This window comes from Aquarana catesbeiana, linkage group LG04 (assembly GCF_042186555.1).
Source record: "Aquarana catesbeiana isolate 2022-GZ linkage group LG04, ASM4218655v1, whole genome shotgun sequence".
Classification (NCBI taxonomy): Eukaryota; Metazoa; Chordata; class Amphibia; order Anura; family Ranidae; genus Aquarana; species Aquarana catesbeiana.
Genome location: NC_133327.1, coordinates 441,336,403 through 441,356,644, shown reverse-complemented (window position 1 = coordinate 441,356,644; position 20,242 = coordinate 441,336,403).

The following is a 20,242-nucleotide window of genomic DNA, read 5'->3' as shown; positions in this document are numbered from 1 at the left end:
TCGGCCCTCACAGTTCAAAAGCAGCGCCTCCTCGTCTGTGATAGGCAGTCAGTGTACAGCCTATCACGGACATTCTCTCATCCTGGTCCGTGGTATGAGGATGAGAGAATGTCCGTGATAGGCTGACTGCTGGGAAATGGAGTTTTCTGCCTATCATGGACGACGAGGAGGCGTGGCTTTTGAACAGTGAATGGCCGCCGAATAGGAATAGCACACGCTGATCGGTGCAGAGCGGCACACAGAGGCATGCACAGGACACAGGTAGGATGCACACAGACACATGCACACAGACACATACACAGGACCATATACACATGACACATGCACACATACACAGGACACAGGTACATATACACATTACACATGCACATATACACATGACACAGGTACAGGACACATGCACATATACACAGGACACAGGTACAGGACACATGCACATATACACAGGACACAGGTACATATACACATGACACAGGTACAGGACACATGCACATATACACAGGACACAGGTACATGACACATGCACATATACACAGGACACAGGTACGGGACACATGCACATATACACAGGACACAGGTACGGGACACATGACACATGCACATATACACAGGACACAGGTACGGGACACATGACACATGCACATATACACAGGACACAGGTACATGACACATGCACATATACACAGGACACCGGTACGGGACACATGACACATGCACATATACACAGGACACTGGTACATGACACATGCACATATACACAGGACACATGCACATATACACAGGACACAGGTACATGACACATGCACATATACACAGGACACATGACACATGCACAGGACACATGCACAGGACACAGGGAGGTATACAGCTGCAGATGGGCATTGTTGACCCTCTTTTTCCACTTACAGTAGCTGCTGCATTTCTCACCCTCGTCTTATAATCAGGTCAATAATTTTTTCCCATTTTTTGGTGGTAAATTAGGGCCTAGACTTATACTCGGATCGACTTATACTCGAGTATATACGGTATATATTCATACAAGAGTATCATAGTACATTGTGTCCTGTATTTACAGATTGACACTCTCTATAACGTGATTTGTTATTAATAAGTGTTATAAATGATTTGAATGAGTTATCCATTCAGTGACCTTCCTCACACAAAGTCCCATTTCTTTCTTCTTTCTGTTGGTTATTAACGTACCTGTAACAATGCTTTTGCACAGAGCAACCCCGATCCTCTTCTACTGGGGTCCCCCGCCAGCGATCCAGGCCCCACCTCTCCGGCAAGTGCCCCCATGGAAAGCCGCATTCCATGGGAGCACCAGTGCAGACTCGCTCCCGAGCTGCCCTGTCTGTGTCTATTGACACAGAGCAGGCAGCTCAGTCCCGCTTCCTCGTCATAACATTTGATTGCTATTAATCTGCCCTATGAGGAGGGAGACAGCCGCTGCTCTCATGCACATCGCTGGATCGGATCGGGCTCAGGTAGGAAAAAAGGGGGGAGGCTGGGGGGATCCGGCACTACAGAAGGTGTTTTACCCTAATACAGAGAATGCATTAAGTTAAAAAACCTTAAGGCTTTACAACCACTTTAACCACTTCCGGACCTCCCACCGTCGTTATACGTCGGTACTTTGAAGGACAGGGGCGGCGCCAGGTGGGTGCTTGGGTGTGCTAAAGCGCCCTCAAAAATTGTTTAAGCACCCTAATAGCACAAAATGTACACACTTGAATTTCCAATGTATGTCACGGAATTCTTTTAAATAAATTTTTACCTGTGTGCTCTGTGTGACAAAAAAAGTCTGGGGACTCTTTCATATAGAGGAGGGATACTGCAGCTCTGGCCGCATAAGCTGCTGATCTTCAGTAAGTCCCGGCATCATTAGTAGCGGATTGATCTGAGTACTGTACAGAGACGCTAGGTTTTGAAAGCATTGGGACATGTGGCGCCTCTGTACTTGCCAGCCGCACTAAGGAAAGGAAGGAGGGAGAAGCTCTCAGCCCAGCCGGGCCGTGGAGGAAGGAATTAGTCTCTCTCTCTCTCTCTCCTTGCATGGAAGCCAAGCCCACCCCTCCTCCTCGTTACAACCAGGCAGACAGGAGCTGTTTTCGCTTCTATGGAGCTGCTGTGGGCTGAGCCAAGATCAGGACAAGAGGGAAGGTTCCAATCCCAGCCCCGGAGGAAGAAGGATTTCTTTCGGAAATGTAAGTAGAGTGCACCCGCCCCCTCACCATCACATTATCACCTGTCTGGCCCTGATCCTTATTATAGAGCTGCTGAGCTGGGAGGAGATAGGGACAGGCAGTGGGTCTCCAGTCCTAATCAATGGAGGAAGGATAAGGATTGTTTTTCTGTCAGTAAGCTGTGCCAACCCTCCCCACACCAGGCAGTGCCAACCCTCCCCACACCAGGCAGTGCCAACCCTCCCCACACCAGGCAGTGCCAACCCTCCCCACACCAGGCTGTGCCAGCCCCTCCCCACACCAGGCTGTGCCAGCCCCTCCCCACACCAGGCTGTGCCAGCCCCTCCCCACATGAGACAGTGCCGCCCCTCCCCACACCAGGCAGTGCCAGCCCCTCCCCACACCAGGCAGTGCCAGCCCCTCCCCACACCAGGCAGTGCCTGTTCTTTATGGAGCACCTGAGCTGAGACAAGGGGGGTCTGGGGGGGGACTCCTAATCTCCTCTATGGTGGTGGCAGGCACTGATCTAGGGGCATACCCAGGGGTCAAGTCCCTGGGAAAAAAGTGTGGGAACTCACACAAGATTCCACCCCCCACTTCAAAAATAAATGTATTTGCATCAATTTCCACAATGTATCCCAATCCCTGCTCTCTATACACTTAGGGGGTCACTCTCCTGCTCTGGGTACACTTAAGGGGTCACTCTCTTGCTCTGGGCACACTTAGGGGGTCACTCTCCTGCTTTGGGTACCCTTAGGGGGTTACTCTCCTGCTCTGGGTACACTTAGGGGGTCACTCTTCTGTTCTGGGTACTGATGGGGTCACTCTCCTGCTCTGGGTACACTTATGGGGTCACTCTCCTGCTCTGGGTACTCTGAGGGGGTCACTCTCCTGCTCTGGGCACTCTAATCTTGACAGTCTATGGGGGAAGCTCTAAAGGAGCACTCCTAATTGTGGCACTTTTAAGAGGGAAGCATGGTCTATATGGGCACTGATCTAAGGGGTCACTCCTGCTCTAGGAACTCTGATGGGACACTCCTGCTCTGGGCATTTGAAGAGGACATTCTGCTGCTCTGGGTACTCTGAGGGGACACTTTTTCTGCTCTGTACACTCTGAGGGAGCACTCCTCTTCTGGGCATTCTAAGGAGCAAGCCTGATCTATATGGGCACTGTGATCATTCCTGCTCTGGGCAGTCTAAAGGGGCATTCCTGCTCTGGGCATCCTAGCGTGTCATTCCTAATCTAGGCACTTATGATGCCCACATATAGTGCTGACCTCTTCACTGTATATTCTCTGTTGTAAGTTTTACAATAAAGGGGGCTCACTGGCTGCTATTATCCTGGAGGTTAATTATTGTACAGTGTTGGGAGTTAATTGTGTAGTTCTGATAGTTATTAATGCATATTCCTGGGGGTTCATTGCTGTGCTACATTATTGTGCCATGCTGGGATTTAATTGTTCTGCCATGCTAAGGGGCTAATTATTGTGCAATATTGGAGGTTTATTGTGCCATGCTTGTGGTTCAATATTGTGCCATGCTTGTGGTTCATTTTTGTGCTATGCTGGAGGTTTATTTTTGTTCTGTGCCGGGGATTAGTTATTATGTTTTGTTGGATGTTATGGCTGGCCCTGACATGTACTGGAGATTATCTGGCCCTTATACTTACTGGGGAGCTATTGCTGACCTTGACACTTGCTGGGGGTTATCATTGTTATTCCCATTTGAGCTTGCTTTACTCCAACAATCAATTCTGTGTGTCCAAATGCACTATTTTGTCTATATAAAGGGGAAGGGCTGTGAAGAAACACCCAATTTTCAGTCATGCCTACCTTTGGCCACATCTACTTCTGGCCACACCCAGGAGACCGTGATGCACTGCGTGCTCTGCATTAGCTCCACCACTTTTTCTTACAGCACCCACACAGCACCCTTAAAAAAAATTGTCTGGAGCCGCCCCTGTTGAAGGAGGATATCGTTGTTATGGCAGCAGCTAGCTGCCATAACCCCCGGTATCCTCTTCTTCAGTGAGTGGTCTGGTTTAAGATAAAAGTGGTCTCTGCGGAGGATTCGCCGCAAGATCAATTTTATCAGTGGCGGGAGAGGGCCCCCCCTCCCGCCACGATCCGGTGCCCTCTGCCGCTTAACGGAGCCATCGGCAGCGGCAGAGGAGATTGCGTCCTTCTCGTGGCCTGACATGGAGACGAGTGAGGGGAAGATGGCCCCCACCCCTCTCCATATCATTGCAGGGCGGAAGCTACGTCAAAACGTCACTTCCGCCCATAGCTCTTAAAGGGCCTTTTTTTATATGAGATCTGAGGTTTTTTTTTACCCCAGATCTCATATTTAAGAGGTCCTGTCATGCTTTTTTCTATTACAAGGGATGTTTACATTCCTTGAAATAGGAATAAAAGTGACACTTTTTTTTTTTTTTTTAAAGTGTAAAAATTTTAAAAAAAGGTAAAATAAATAAGAAAAAAAAAATTTAAACACACCCCGTCCCGACGAGCTCGCGTGCAGAAGGCGAACGCAGCATACGTGACTAGCGCCCGCATATAAAAACAGTGTTCAAACCACACATGTGAGGTATCGCCGCGATCGGTAGAGCGAGAGTGATAATTCTAGCCCTAGACCTCCTCTGTAACTTAAAACATGCACCCTGTAGAATTTTTTAAATGTCGCCTATGGAGATTTTTAAGGGTAAAAGTTTGTTGCCATTCCATAAGTGGGGGCAATTTTTAAGCGTGACAAGTTGGTTATCAATTTACTCTGCGTAACATTATCTTTCGCGGTATAAAAAAAATGGGCTAACTTTACTGTTGTCTTATTTTTTTAATTCAAAAAAGTGTATTTTTTCCAAAAAAAAGTGCGCTTGTAAGACCGCTGCGCAAATACGGTGTGACAAAGTATTGCAACGACTGTCATTTTATTCTCTAGGGTGTTAGAAAAAAAATGTATAATGTTTGGGGGTTCTAAGTAATTTTATAGCAAAAAAAATGTTTTTAACTTGTAAACAACAAATCTCAGAAAGAGGCTCGGTCATTAAGTGGTTAAACTTCCCTAAACCCCTACCAGATCCCTACCCCAGGTACCTTGCTTTCTCCATACCAGTTTTCTCCCTGACTTCCCTGGCAATGGGTATCTGCCAGTACCCTTTCACCCTTTGTTGAGATGGAGTGTGGTGATGTATTGGGCTGCTCCCAACCTCTCCATTAATTCACTGAGTTTTATAAAGTCAGAACTGCAGAGCTCTTTCAGGCATCGGTACTAACCTAATGGGGCTTCACTATTCACCCAGCATTTTTCTAACCTCCTCTAAGAATACCTTTGTATGAGCCTCCATGATATAATATGGTATTACATGGATCTTTATATTGGATTCCATGATGATGTCATGTTTCTCTGCAAAAACTGCTTTTCCTACTGTGTTTGTGAGACAAAATAGTAGCAACTAGGGGTGAGCTTTCTGTTCGGGTCGAACATGAGTTCGACTCGAACATTGGCTGTTTGCCCATTCGTTGAAAACCGAACATTATGGGCCGTTTGCGCCAAATTCGAACTGCACATAGCGGCCCATAATGCACTGCAGGAGCGCAGTGCTTTGCTGTATGATGATTGGCCAGAGCATGCACCATGACCTGCATGCTTTGACCAATCACAGCTAAGAGAGCCATAATTGGCCAAAGGCAGGGTGCCTTTTGCTAATCATGGCTCAGGGGGACTAAGTCCACGCCCCACACTATATAAGGCCGCCTGCATGTTGGCCTCGTGTAGTGTGTTGTTGGCGTGGACGGAGAGAGAGTGTCATTTAGATTGAGCAGGCAGGCAGAATATTCAGTTAGCCGCAGTGTATTTAAAATACAGTGGGGACGGAAAGTATTCAGACCCCCTTAAATTTTTAACTTTTGGTATATTGTAGCCATTTGCTAAAATCATTTAAAGTGTAGTTCCACCCACTTTTACAACTCTTCAGCATCCCTCACTAAACTGTGCACTGTAAACAAATTGGATATTTTTAATTTTTTTTTTCTCAGCACCTACTGTATATCTGCTGTATTCATTTTTCACTTCCTCCTCCCTGGCCGCGGCCCATCGCATCATTTCCTGTTTGCAATGCCTTCTGGGAAGGGGCGGCAACTTCCTCTGAAACTGCCGTTGCTATGGAAACCTGACCTGAAACCTATTACACTGCTTGTGCTGCACTGAGCATGTGCAAGATCTGAAAGGCTGAGATCCAGGAAGAAATACAGTCTGGCTTCAGATGCCCACACTTAAGATAGCCATGGCCTGCTGTAAGTTTATAAAATAGCAAACTACTGCTATAAACAAAACAGACCTTAGTTTACAGACTAACTTTACCAGAATACATTAAGCTTGTGTATTATAGGGGTATTTTTATTTAAAAAGTATAATTTCGGCCGGAACACCACTTTAAGTTCATTTTTTTCCTCATTAATGTACACACAGCACCCCATATTGACAGAAAAACACAGAATTGTTGACATTTTTGCAGATTTATTAAAAAAAAAAAAACTGAAATATCACATGGTCCTAAGTATTCAGACCTTTTGCTCAGTATTTAGTAGAAGCACCCTTTTGATCTAATACAGCCATGAGTCTTTTTGGGAAAGATGCAACAAGTTTTTCACACCTGGATTTGGGGATCCTCTGCCATTCCTCTTTGCAGATCCTCTCCAGTTCTGTCAGGTTGGATGGTAAACGTTGGTGGACAGTCATTTTTAGGTCTCTCCAGAGATGCTCAATTGGGTTTAAGTCAGGGCTCTGGCTGGGCCATTCAAGAACAGTTACAGAGTTGTTGTGAAGCCACTCCTTCATTATTTTAGCTGTGTGCTTAGGGTCATTGTCTTGTTGGAAGGTAAACCTTCGGCCCAGTCTGAGGTCCTGAGCACTCTGGAGAAGGTTTTCGTCCAGGATATCCCTGTACTTGGCCGCATTCATCTTTCTCTCGATCACAACCAGTCATCCTGTCCCTGCAGCTGAAAAACACCCCCACAGCATGATGCTGCCACCACCATGCATCACGGTTGGGACTGTATTGGACAGGTGATGAGCAGTGCCTGCTTTTATCCACACATACCGCTTAGAATTAAGGCCAAAAAGTTCTATCTTGGTCTCATCAGACCAGAGAATCTTATTTTTCACCATCTCGGAGTCCTTCAGGTGTTTTTTTAGCAAACTCCATGCGGACTTTCATGCTATGTCTTGCACTGAGGAGAGGCTTCCGTTGGGCCACTTTGCCATAAAGCCCCGACTGGTGGAGGGCTGCAGTGATGGTTGACTTTCTACAACTTTCTCCCATCTCCCGACTGCATCTCTGGAGCTCAGCCACAGTGATCTTTGGGTTCTTCTTTACCTCTCACCAAGGCTCTTCTCCCCCGATAGCTCAGTTTGGCCGGACGACCAGCTCTAGGAAGGGTTCTGGTCATCCCAAACATCTTCCATTTAAGGATTATGGAGGCCACTGTGCTCTTAGGAACCTTAAGTGCAGCAGAAATTTTTTTGCAACTTTGGCCAGATCTGTGCCTTGCCACAATTCTGTCTCTGAGCTCTTCAGGCAGCTCCTTTGACCTCATGATTCTCATTTGCTCTGACATGCACTGTGAGCTGTAAGGCCTTATATAGACAGGTGTGTGGCTTTCTTAATCAAGTCCAATCAGTATAATCAAACGCAGCTGGACTCAAATGAAGGTGTAGAACCATCTCAAGGATGATCAGAAGAAATGGACAGCACCTGAGTTTAATATGAGTGTCACAGCAAAGGGTCTGAATACTTAGCACCATGTGGTATTTCAGTTTTTCTTTTTTAATAAATCTGCAAAAATGTCAACAATTCTGTCTTTTTCTGTCAATATGGGGTGCTGTGTGTACATCAATGAGGAAAAATGAACTTAAATGATTTTAGCAAATGGCTGCAATATAACAAAGAGTGAAAAATTTAAGGGGGTCTTGTCATGGTTATGCAATAGAGTTTTGTCTGTCAGCTTACCTGTCTCCATGTGTTCATCTCTAAAGACCAGCTGACTCTCACCTGACTGGTTTTATAATCTAAGCATGGCCCCAACACAGGCCCTATCAGGGAACCCTATATTAACCTGTGCACTGCAAGCCAGCAGTGCTGATCAACCATTGTGTGTTAGCATTCGTGTGTACTTGCTGTGTTTCCTGTGTCTGATTCCAGTTAACAACTTTGGCCTGTTCTCAACTATTCCTGTCTGATTGTGACCCTGACTTTTGGCGTGTCCCCAACTATCCCTGTTTTCCTGTGACCCTGAACCTTGGCGTGAACTCTGTTGTCCTTGTCTGCTTGTGGCCCCGACCTTGGCTTATTCCCTACTATCCCTGTCCTCCTGTTTCCTACTGTGGGTGTGAGCTGGGGGACCCCGGGGCTTGCAACCTGGAGCCAGTTGCAGCCCAGTCCATCCTCACCACTAGAAGCTCTGGTGAACACCTACTGGCTCTTAGACTCCGCGCCCCAGGGAATCTTACGATCTAACCCGGTGGGATCTGTGCTGGTGTTCCAGTGGCCTTGCCTTCCTTACCACTCTGACTCCCATCTGCAGCAGTCAGCCGTAGGGTCCACTACCTTGCGGTGCACTCCTAATCCCTACGGTGTGCATCTGTCACCTAGCCTCAAGGTGACCTGACAGGTCTGAATACTTTCCATCCCCACTAGAAGCTCTGGTGAACACCTGCTGGCTCTTAGACTACGCGCCCCAGGGAATCTTACGATCTAACCTGGTGGGATCTGTGCTGGTGTTCCAGTGGCCCTGCCTTCCTTACCACCCTGACTCCCATCCGCAGCAGTCAGCCGTAGGGTCCACTATCTTGCGGTGCACTCCTGATCCCTACGGTGTGCATCTGTCACCTAGCCTCAAGTAGACCTGACAGTTTGATCAGCCATGGACCCGGCTGATGTGCCGCTACCCGCCGATGATCCGTTGCAGGGCTTAGTTCGCAGACTTGAGACCCAGGAATCGCATCAGACCCAAGTGATGTGATTCCTTCAGGATTTGGCATCCTGTTTTGAACAGGTTCAGGCCTCATTAGGACCCCCGGTTCAACAACCTCAACCGCTATCTGCTGCTGCACCTATCGCAGCCACACATTCATTACAACTGCCAGCTCCGGCCCCTTTCTCTGGGGACTCCAAGGCTTGCAGGGGGTTCCTTAGCCAGTGCACAATTCATTTTGAACTTCAGCCCCAAAACTTCCTGTCCAATCGGGCGAAAGTAGCCTATATTATATCCCTCCTGTCCGGCGAGGTGCTAGCTTGGGCTGCCCCTCTGTGGAAACTGAATGATCCAGTGGTTTCTAGCCTGTCTGATTTCTTGAAACTTTTTCAGAATATCTTCGAGGAACCGGGTCGTGTCTCCTCAGCGGCTAGCGCTCTTTTACATCTCCGTTAGGAGTCCGCTTCTGTGGGACAGTATGCTCTTCAGTTCCGTATCCTCACAGCTGAATTGAGCTGGAATAATAAGGCCCTAGTTGCAACCTTTTAACATGGCCTCGCTGATAGAGTGAAGGATGAATTAACGGAAAAATCCCTTCCTGCTGATCTGGATGGTGTCATCACCTTGTGTAACCAGATCGATATTTGCTTTCAGGAGAGGGCCCTGGAAAAAGACACCAGCACTCCCCGTTTCTTAGGCAGCCTGAGCTCCCAGTCCCTTCTCTTGGATCCGAGGAGCACCCCCTGCCCGCTGAGGAACCTATGCAGCTGGGCTGGACCAAGTTGTCTCCTGAAGAACGCGCTAGGCACAGAACTCTGGGCCTGTGCCTCTATTGTGGGGCTTAAGGTCATTTTCGTGACACTTGTTTTCTTCGTCCGGAAAAACGATCGGGGCTAATACATCTGGTAGGTGGAGTACTAGACCCTGAAGTATCACCTTCACCTTCCCGTCTTCTTCTTTCTGTGTTCCTTCATGTCGGCGCTTCCTCTCGTTCGGTCTCGGCACATCTGGATTCCGGAGCCGCTGGCAATTTCATGGATTGGGAAACTGCATCTTCCATGAGACTTATCCTTTTGCCCCTTTCAGTGCCATTGGTGGTCTTGGCGATTGATGGCACTGTTCTCCCAGGGGGTCCTATCCGCTTCCAGACCCTCCCTGTTAAGATTTTGGTAGGGACACTCCACCAGGAGTGGATATCCTTCCTTGTCTTACCTAAGGCTTCATCTCCTATCATATTAGGTCTTCCTTGGTTACGGTTCCATTCTCTATACATTGACTGGACTGCTGGACGGATCCTGGCTTGGGGTTCCTCCTGTTCCTCTTCCTGTCTACTCAAGGTTACCCCAAAAGAGAAATTTCCTGCTGCCACCATCTCAGTATCTTCTGCTCTTCCCGCTGCATATAGCGATTTCTTGAATGTCTCCTGCAATAGTCGGGCTGAGGCACTCTCTGGGTCATGTGGCACTGTGGATGAGGAGCCCACCTGTAAACTTGAGCCGATCATTCACTCCAGTTTGCATGGTCATTTACCTTTGCCTGTTCCTGGACCCCCTTGAATGCACACCCAGGCTGACTCGTCTACCAGTTCCACAGTCGCTACGCCCTGTGATGTGATTCTGGTGGTCGCTGCACCTGGCAATGCTGTTTAGTCGGCCTCTGCACCAGTTCAGCCTATGCCCAGTGAAGCCATCCAGCTTGACTTCTGTGACACATCACTTTCTAACCAACCTGGTCTCAGGGATCCGCTGACTTCTGCCCAGTCTGATGATCCTGTGCTGGATGTCCAGCTCATCTTTAAGGGTCTGGGGGACCCTGCTCAGACTCCTGATGGTCTTCTTATGCCTTTACCCATTCCTAAGAAGCCTTTAGCCCTCAATAAGTCCTCTCGTCCTCTCCCTACCTCGGTTTTGGTCTCTGAGGATAATCTTAAGTATGAGGTTAGTCAAGTTCTCGATTCCCGGCGCCGTAGAGGCATTCTTCAGTACCTCGTACATTGGGAGGGGTTTGGTCCTGAGGAGAGGTCTTGGATCACTGCATCTGAGATCTTTGTGCCTCGTCTGTTGAGGAGGTTTCATCTGGAGTTTCTCTTTAAGCCAGGGCCCAGGCGGGGGAGGGGGAGGCCTCATAAGAGGGGGGGTACTTTCATGGTTATGCAATAGAGTTTTGTCTGACCAGTGTTGATCAACCATTGTGTGTTAGCGTTCATGTGTACTTGCTGTGTTTCCTGTGTCTGATTCCAGTTACCAACTTTGGCCTGTTCTCGACTATTCCTGTCTGCTCTTGACCCTGACCTTTGGCGTGTCCCCGACTATCCCTGTTTTCCTGTGACCCTGAACCTTGGCGTGAACTCTGTTGTCCTTGTCTGCTTGTGGCCCCGACCTTGGCTTATTCCCTACTATCCCTATCCTCCTGTTTCCTACTGTGGGTGTGAGCTGGGGGACCCTGGGGGTCACGACCTGGAGCCAGTTTCAGCCCAGTCCATCCTCGCCACTAGAGGCTCTGTTGAAAACCTGCTGGCTCTTAGACTCCGCACCCCAGGGAATCTTACGATCTAACCTGGTGGGATCTGTGCTGGTGTTCCAATGGCCCTGCCTTCCTTACCACTCTGACTCCCATCTGCAGCAGTCAGCCGTAGGGTCCACTACCTTGCGGTGCACTCCTGATCTCTACGGTGTGTATCTGTCACCTAGCCTCAAGGTGACCTGACAGGTCTGAATACTTTCCGTCCCCACTGTATATACAGTCAGTCTCGTGTGTATATATATATATGATACTCGTTGCGACCTCTGCCTGTTATCTGACCCTGCTAAAGCCTGCTGCATCTGCCTGCCTGATTACCCGTTTGACCCGGCTTGTCTGACCTCTCTGCTGTCTTGCTCTGTGTATGTGTGCTGTATCTTCTGGCTTGTCTTATCCAGCTCCAGTTGCCACTGCTCCTGCATCCACCAGCTCTTCGGGTCGCTGACCTGCTACTGTCTCAGCTGTCTCCGCAGTTCCAGCCATCCCTGGAGGATCTCCATCCTGCCACAGCACCAGCTGCTGAAACTTTCCAGGGCACTCCTACCCCGCTGTGCTCACGAGACCACTGTCCCCACTCCAGTGGCTCATGAACCAGAGTTGTAAGAGGTCTTCTTCTACCAGTCAGGCTCTACAACCAGGTACCTAACAGTGCAGTTGCTACTACTTTTCTGGTGGTGTACACAGTACACAATACATTGTAGTGTGGTGTTGCAAAACAAATTCCCCATCATGTCCGGAAGGCCACCAAGGAGAGGCAGATGCTCACAGGCCACTAAAAGAGGGCAAGCAGGCTCTGTATCTACAGTCCACAGTGCTGGTCATGGACATGGTGCCTCTTCTGCAGGTGGCCGTGGGGCACGCTTGTCCTTTTTTTCTGCTGCTGGGACAGGGGCAGAAAAATTGGGCCTTTGGTGGTGGTGCCACAACACTGCAACCCCTCACAGATACTCTTGTTGGGCGCAGGAATGGGCCCTGCTGTGATATATTAGATCAGAAATTGTAATTACATGCCCCTGTTAAACAGGGATGAAAAATTGGGCCTTAGGCAGTGGTGGTGGTGCCCTAAACCAAAAATATTGTTGGAAGCTAGCATCATCAAGATTGAGGAGGAATAGGATAGTCACTCAGCATAGGCAGTCTTCAAGGGATCCCACATCCATAGAAAAATCAATCAGTTACATCAGCATCAGGTGCTTGATAGCTGCTGCTGATCCAAGACTGATTCATTTTTATGAATGTGAGCCTATCAAGGGAGTCTGTGGACAGGCGCACTCTATGATCCATTACAAACCCTCCAGCAGCACTGAATGTGCATTCAGAAAGAATGCTGGATGCAGGACAGGCCAGTAGATCAATTGCATGTTGAGCAAGGTCTGGCCAGTGGTCCATCCTCAAGACCCAGTAATCCAGTGGATGCTCTGTTGGAAAGGTCTCCAAGTCTGCTCTTGCCCCTAGATATTCCTGCACCATGTAATGCAGACGCTGGCGATGGTTGCTTGAACCGATCAGACCTTGGCGCTGAGGACTGAAAAATTGCCTAAAGGCATTGGTCAGCTGGCCACCTTCTCCACTGCTCTTCCTCTGACTGAACGAAGCTGTCATGGTTATGCAGAATCTTTGTCTGTCAGCTTACCTCTCCTCCAGGTGTTCACCTTTAGAGGCCAGCCACTCTCACCTGGCTACTTAAATAATCTCTCCTCAAAGCATGGCTCCACCCCAGCTCCCTATCAGGGAACTCTATTAATCTGTGCACTGCAAGCCTGCGTTGCTGATCAACCTTTGTGTGTTTAGCTTCCATGTGCATCTTGCTGTGTCTTCTACGTCTGATTCCAGCTTATTCCCTTACTATCTCTGTCCTCCTGTAGCCTACTGTGGGCATGAGCTGGGAGACCCTGGGGGCCACGACTTGGAGCCAGTTGCAGCCCAGTCCATCCTCACCACTAGAGGCTCTGGTGAACAGCTGCTGGCTTTTAGACTCCGCACCCTGGGGAATCTTACGCTCTAGCCCCTGTGAGATCCGTGTTGGTGTTCCAGCGGACCTGCCTTCCTTAACTACCTAGACCCCCATCCGCAGCAGTCAGCCGTAGGGTCCACTACCTTTGCGATGGACTCCTGACCCCAACAGTGTGCATCTGTCACCTGGCCTCAGGTGACCTGCCAGAAGCCTCAGCATCGCGTTGTCCAGCACCAGGAAATTTTAACCTCCCAGGGTCTGGAAATGCATTGCACAAACCTTTCTTTAAGGCCTCCTGAAGATGTTTCATCCTCTGCTCCCTTTGCGAAGGCAGGATGAGTTCTGCAACCTTACCCTTGTAACGTGAATCAAGAAGGGTTGCCAGCCAGTAATGATTCCTTCTTTCATACCACGAATCCTAAGGTCCTTACACTGCATGGCCTCCTTGATTCTGCAAAGCCTGCGAAAGTTTGCAGAGGCATTCGATTCTGAGTCCTCTGGGTCACTAAGGATCACATAATCCGTAACAACCTCCTCCCAGCCACTTACAACTCATTGGGTTTCTAGGGACTGAAAACCATCCCTTGAAGACTGCTGCTGAGTATTATCCTCCACGTCCATGCTGACACAATCCTCCTCCTCCTCTTCTTCCTGTGTGTTTGGCAGGCCTGCAGTAATACCATCTGGATAAAGGGGGCCTTGAGAGGTAAGGAAGTCCTCCTCTTCCTCACACTGTTCTGACTAAAGTGCCCTGTCCATTATTCCATGAAGCGTGTGCTCCAACAGGAAGACAAGAGGGACAGTATCACTGATGCGTGCATTGTCGCTGCTCACCATCCTCCTGGCCTCATCGAATGGTGACCGGACAGTGCATGCATCTTTGATCAGTAGCCACTGGCGTGGCAAAATGAAGCCAAGCTCCCCTGACCCTGTCCTGGTGCCATACTCACACAGGTACTCATTGATGGCCCTCTGCTGCGTGTACAGCCACTGCAGCATTGCCAACGTTGATTTCCACCTGGTGGACATGTCACAAATGAGGCGGTTGGTGGGCAGGTTGCATTCCCTTTGAATGTCAGCTGGCCGAGCACTGGCATTGTATTACCGTTGGAAATGACCACAGACTTTTCTGGCCTGCCTCAGGAGATCTTGTAAACCTGGGTACCTGATCAAGAACCACTGCACCACCAAACTCAGGATGTGTGCCAAACATGGAACATGGGTCAAGTGTCCCTGTTGGAGGGAAGAGAAGGTTGGTGCCATTGTCACATACAGCCTTTCCTGGCTGAAGCTGGCGTGGCGTCAACCACCTCTGAGCCTGCCCCTGCAGAGCTGACAGAATCTCTGCCCCAGTGTGGCTCCTGTCCCCTAAGCAGTGGAGGGACATAGAGGGTTCTTTACTGTAAGAGGGGCAAGGATGTGGAATTCCCTTCCACAGGTGGTGGTCTCAGCGGGGGGGGGGGGCATCAATAGTTTCAAGAAACTATTAGATAAGCACCGCAACATATATACAATGTAATACTGACATATAATCACACACATAGGTTGGATTTGATGGACTTGTGTCTTTTTTCAACCTCACATACTTTGTACCTCATGAACTGCATGGCATCTTTTTGCCTGAGTGCTTGCGTAGCCCCTTGAACGCTTACGGAGCACTGCTGGTTCAGAGAACAAGTCTGCCATAAATGCCATAGAAGAAGAAGAGGAGGGGGTGGAGGAGAGAGCTGTGGCAGAATTACTGCTAGTATTTTGGAGGCGTGGTGGTGGAACAAGCTCCAACAATACTGAACCCTGTCCTGCATCCTTCCCAGCTGCCAGCAGAGTTACCCAGTGCACCGTAAAGGAAAGGTAACATCCTTGCCCATGCCTGCTAGACCATGAGTCTGCGTTAATATACACCTTACTGCTGACCGCCCTGTCCAACAAGACAAAAACATTGCCTTCCACATGCCAGTAGAGAGCTGGAATGGCCTTCCATGAAAATAAATGGCGTTTTGGAACCTGCAACTGAGGGTACAGCACATTCCACAAATTCACGAAAGGGGGCAGAGTCTACCAGGTGAAAAGGCAGTAGTTGCAGTGCTAGCAATTTGGCCAAGTTGGCATTCAAGCTAGCATTCAGACTGTGAGCATATGGATGTCTGGGACCGAATTTCTTTTTACGGTTTAGCAACTGGGGTAGGGAAATTTGCCTGCTAAAATCAGATGGTGGTTTACTGCTAGCAGACTGGCTGCAAGTACTTGGGACACCTATTGCTATAGCTTCATTCCTCTCGGTGCAGGTTTTCGAGAGGACAGGAGTAGGGTTGGAGATCCCAGAAGAGGAGTAGGGAGAAGTCCGGCTTTTTCTTTGATGTTTTTCTTTCAAGTGCTGTTGCCAACGGACTTGTTGCCTTATGAGTTTATGTGAAATCTACATTAATAGCTGTAAAATATTGGAATTATGAATATATTTAATTTATATTTAATCTATATTCAATTTATTTATATTTAATGAATATATTTAATTTAGCTTTTGTCTATGTAGGGCAGAACATATTATCTTCACAGAAATCTCTGGTAGACCAGACAAGTCGGTGCCTAGGTTTGTGTATACAAACAATGGGATCCAAACCTCATTGTTTTACACATACTCACTTCAAAGGATCCCATGCTGGGATATGCAATGAAGGGAGGCCAACCCGTCAATACTTAACTTCCCGGGAAAATTCAAGTTAAGCTCCTGCTCAGAATAGTCACAGGGGTCACAAGGATTTGCATTAAAGGGGGCTGACTTATGCAAAGTATAGGGATTGGAGATGTAGCCAGTCCTTAACCAGGAATAGGGAAGTTCACCAATCAGAGCCACGCTATGCCAACCAATGAGGTATCAGCATGTAATGATATACACAGACTAGATGGGAGGGATACACACACTTTTATGGGAGAGCAACCATCAGAATGGAACCTTGGTGCAAAGGGTAATTATAGGAAATGTCTGCAGATTAATGTTTTCAGGAATATACTCTGTATTCCTTCATGTAATTCTCTTATTTTAACCTAATATTTTCTTCCTTGGTGTAGACTATAGATAGATGGTTGTGTATTAAATAGACTTTCAACTACTCACCAATAAATGTTGTTATTGTGTTAAAGCTTTCACTCATGGTCAAAGAACTCTCATTTAACCCAAATCATATCTGAGAGATATTAAATCTCAAATATAGTATACGGGAAAAAGACTGCATGGGAGGTCATCATATGTCTGGTCAAGCATGTGGTGCCCAAGCGGCTGCTGTTGTGGCCATGCTTGATCCGCTTCAGAAATAGGTCGCAAACAGCAATGGTGCGATCTGCTGTACACGTGTCCAAAAAGGCCCACACCAAGGAACTTTTCAAAATCAGCGGGGAGTCAGCAGCGCCCGGCACCTGCGGAGCTCTGCGGTGTGATTCAGTAGGGTGGCTTCCCTTAAGCTGCCCCCTAGACTACATCCTGCCTCATTGGAGTTGTGCCTCCTCCTCCTCCTCTAATCTATCAGGCACCCAAGTAGAGTCAGTGACCTCATCATCCCCTCCCTTCTCGTCACTGGAGCAAACTTGGCACTGGGGGAACCTGACTGCCAGTTTCTTGTACTTCTTGGGCACCCCCTCTCTCTAGGCTCACGTTACTCCCTTCCTCAACCTGGGAAAAAACATTGGAGCCTTCAAATCGCTGCGCATCCTCCAGCAGCATGTACCCAACACTGTGGTCGAATAGTTTGGGGGACTCCTCCGTGCATGATGGTTGGGCTACGGAAGGAGTGACTGTGGACAAGATGCCGGTGGAATAGGCCTCCTTGGCAGCTGCATAGAAAGGAAAACTACTCTGAGCCTGGGTGACAGAGGATGAGGAGGATGAGGACGGCTTTGTTATCCACTCCACCAACTCTTCTGCATGTTCTGGCTCAATAACACAGCCAGCAGCAGAAAAAAAGGACAAGTGTGCCACCAGCAGAGGATGCACCATGTCCATGACCAGCACTGTTGACTGGTGACACACAGCCTGCTTGCCATCTTTTAGTGGCCTGTGAGTGTCTGCCTCTCCTTGGTGGCCTTCTGGACATGATGTATATTTTGTTTTGCAACACCGCACTACACTGTATTGTGTACTGTGTCCACCACCAGAAAAGTAGTAGCAACTGCACTGTAATTACAGTCTTTGATCTAATATTTCATAGCAGGGCCTGTTCCTGCGCTCAACAAAAGTATCTGTGAGGCTTTACAGTGTTGTGCCGCCACCACTACCACCAAAGGCCCATTTTTTCTGTCCCTGTTTAACAGGGGCATGCAATTACAATTCTTGATATAATATTTGACAGCAGGACCCATTCCAGCGCCCACCAAGATTAACTGGGAGGGCTTACAGTGGTCTGGTACCACAAACATCCAAGGCCCAATTTTCCGCAGAGTGTATAGGGCAGTCCATATAGTATATACAGGCGGACCCCTATTTTCACACATCCGACTTACAGACGATTCCTACTTACAAACTGAGGGAGACAACAGGAAGTGAGAGGAAATCTACCCCTAGGAAGGGAAATTCTCTCCTGTAAGAGTTAATATGGGAAAAAGGTGTCTCCACTGATTCTTTATCACCAATCCTTTTTTCCCTAATAACCCAAAATTTTCAAAATCCAATTGTCATTGGGACAGAAAGTGAGGTGAAATCTTCTGAACAGGGGCACAGACAGCAAAAAAAATGTTACAGGGGTGATAACCCTGCTATATTATCCAAAAAGCTTAAAAATAGATTTTTGGGCTGGAGCTACACTTAAAATACCGTATTTAACACGCACCCCAAGTTTAGGAGGGAAGTTTAAGGAAAAAAACTTTTAGGAGGGAAGTTTAAGGAAAAAACTTACATTTGAAGTGTGTATCTGCAGCCTTGCCCAGTGTCCATCTGTAGCCTTGCCCAGCCTTGCCCAGTGTCCAGCCTTGCCCAGTGTCCATCTGCAACCTTGCCCAGCTATGCCCAGTGTCCAGCCTTGCCCAGTGTCCATCTGCAGCCTTGCCCAGTGTCCAACCTTGCCCAGTGTCCAGCCTTGCCCAGTGTCCAGCCTTGCCCAGTGTTCATCCGCAGCCTTGCCCAAAATTGCAGCATTAAAGTTTAATGACTGCGCCGCTGAGATTTTTTTAATTATTGCGCCGCTCGTTTCGCAGTCCCGCTCATTGGCCCGGTTCCTATGATGGACACATCACCGGTCCAATGGCGGGGCTAGGAGGTGGGACTGCGAGTGGAGCTGAGCTGAGTACACTCGGTTCGGTCTTTTTCGGCGATGCTCGCTCCTCTCACACAGACAGCAGGAAGGCGGGACGGCGTCACTACGAGCGCAGCCGAGAAGAGCCGAGTACACAGTACACTCGGCTCGGCTTGCTCTTTTTTTTCGGCGAGGCGCGCTCCTCTCCCACTCAGACAGCAGGGAGGCGGGACGGCGTCACTACGAGCGCAGCCGAGAAGAGCCGAGCCGAGTACACAGTACACTCGGCTCGGCTTGCTCTTTTTTTCGGCGACGCTCACTCCTCTTCCACTCATATAGCAGGAAGGCGGGACGGCGTCACTACGAGCGCAGCCGAGAAGAGCCAAGTGTACTGTGTACTCGGCTCGGTTCTTCTCAGTCTTTTTCATCAGCGGCGGCTCTTCCCCTCATAAACAGCGGGGATCGGCGTATAACACGCACCCACGATTTTCCCCTGATTTTAAGGGGAAGAAAGTGTGTGTTATACACCGATAAATACGGTATGTACCTGTTCCAAATTACAAACAGATTCAACTTAACAACAAACCTACAGTCCCTATCTTGTTTGTAACCTGGGGACCGCCTGTACACTGCTGCTGTTCAGAGTATATAGGGCCTGGGGGCCCCACGCCTTTTTTTTTTTTAATTTGGGTGCTGGGGTTCACCTTAATATCCATACCAGACCCAAAGGGCCTGGTAATGGGCTGGGTAGGGGGGCAACATTACATTACAGCCGCAAGCAGTTTTAAATGACTTTTATTCCTTTAGAAATGTCATTTTGTGCAGGGACTGTTCTAAACACAGGAAACACGCACCACTTTACAGGCATGCTATAGACACCCCCCAGGTACGATATTTAAAGGAATATTTCACTTTTATTTTTTCACTTTAAGCATTATTAAAATCACTGCTCCCGAAAAAATGTCAGTTTTTAAAACTTTCTTTTGCATTGATACATGTCCCCTGGGGCAGGACCGGGTCCCCAAACCCTTTTTAGGACAATAACTTGCATATTAGCCTTTAAAATTCGCACTTTTGATTTCTCATGTTCGAGTCCCATAGATTTTAATGGGGTTCGCGTGTTCGCATGAATTTTTGGTCTGTTGACATGTTCCTCACGAACCGAACCGGGGGGCTGTTCGGCTCATCCCTAGTAGCAACTTTCATATGGTCCAGATCAGCTTGGGACCCCTGGTTTTCATTAATTAGAGCAGACACTTGCTCCTGGTCTCTCCAGGGTTTCGAGTTCATGTGGTACATTTTTTAAGGTTTTCTCTTTCCAAGCTGATTAACACTTTAATTTACTTTCCTTATTATTTTTCACAACCTCACAGCCACTTTCTCAGGCTGCTA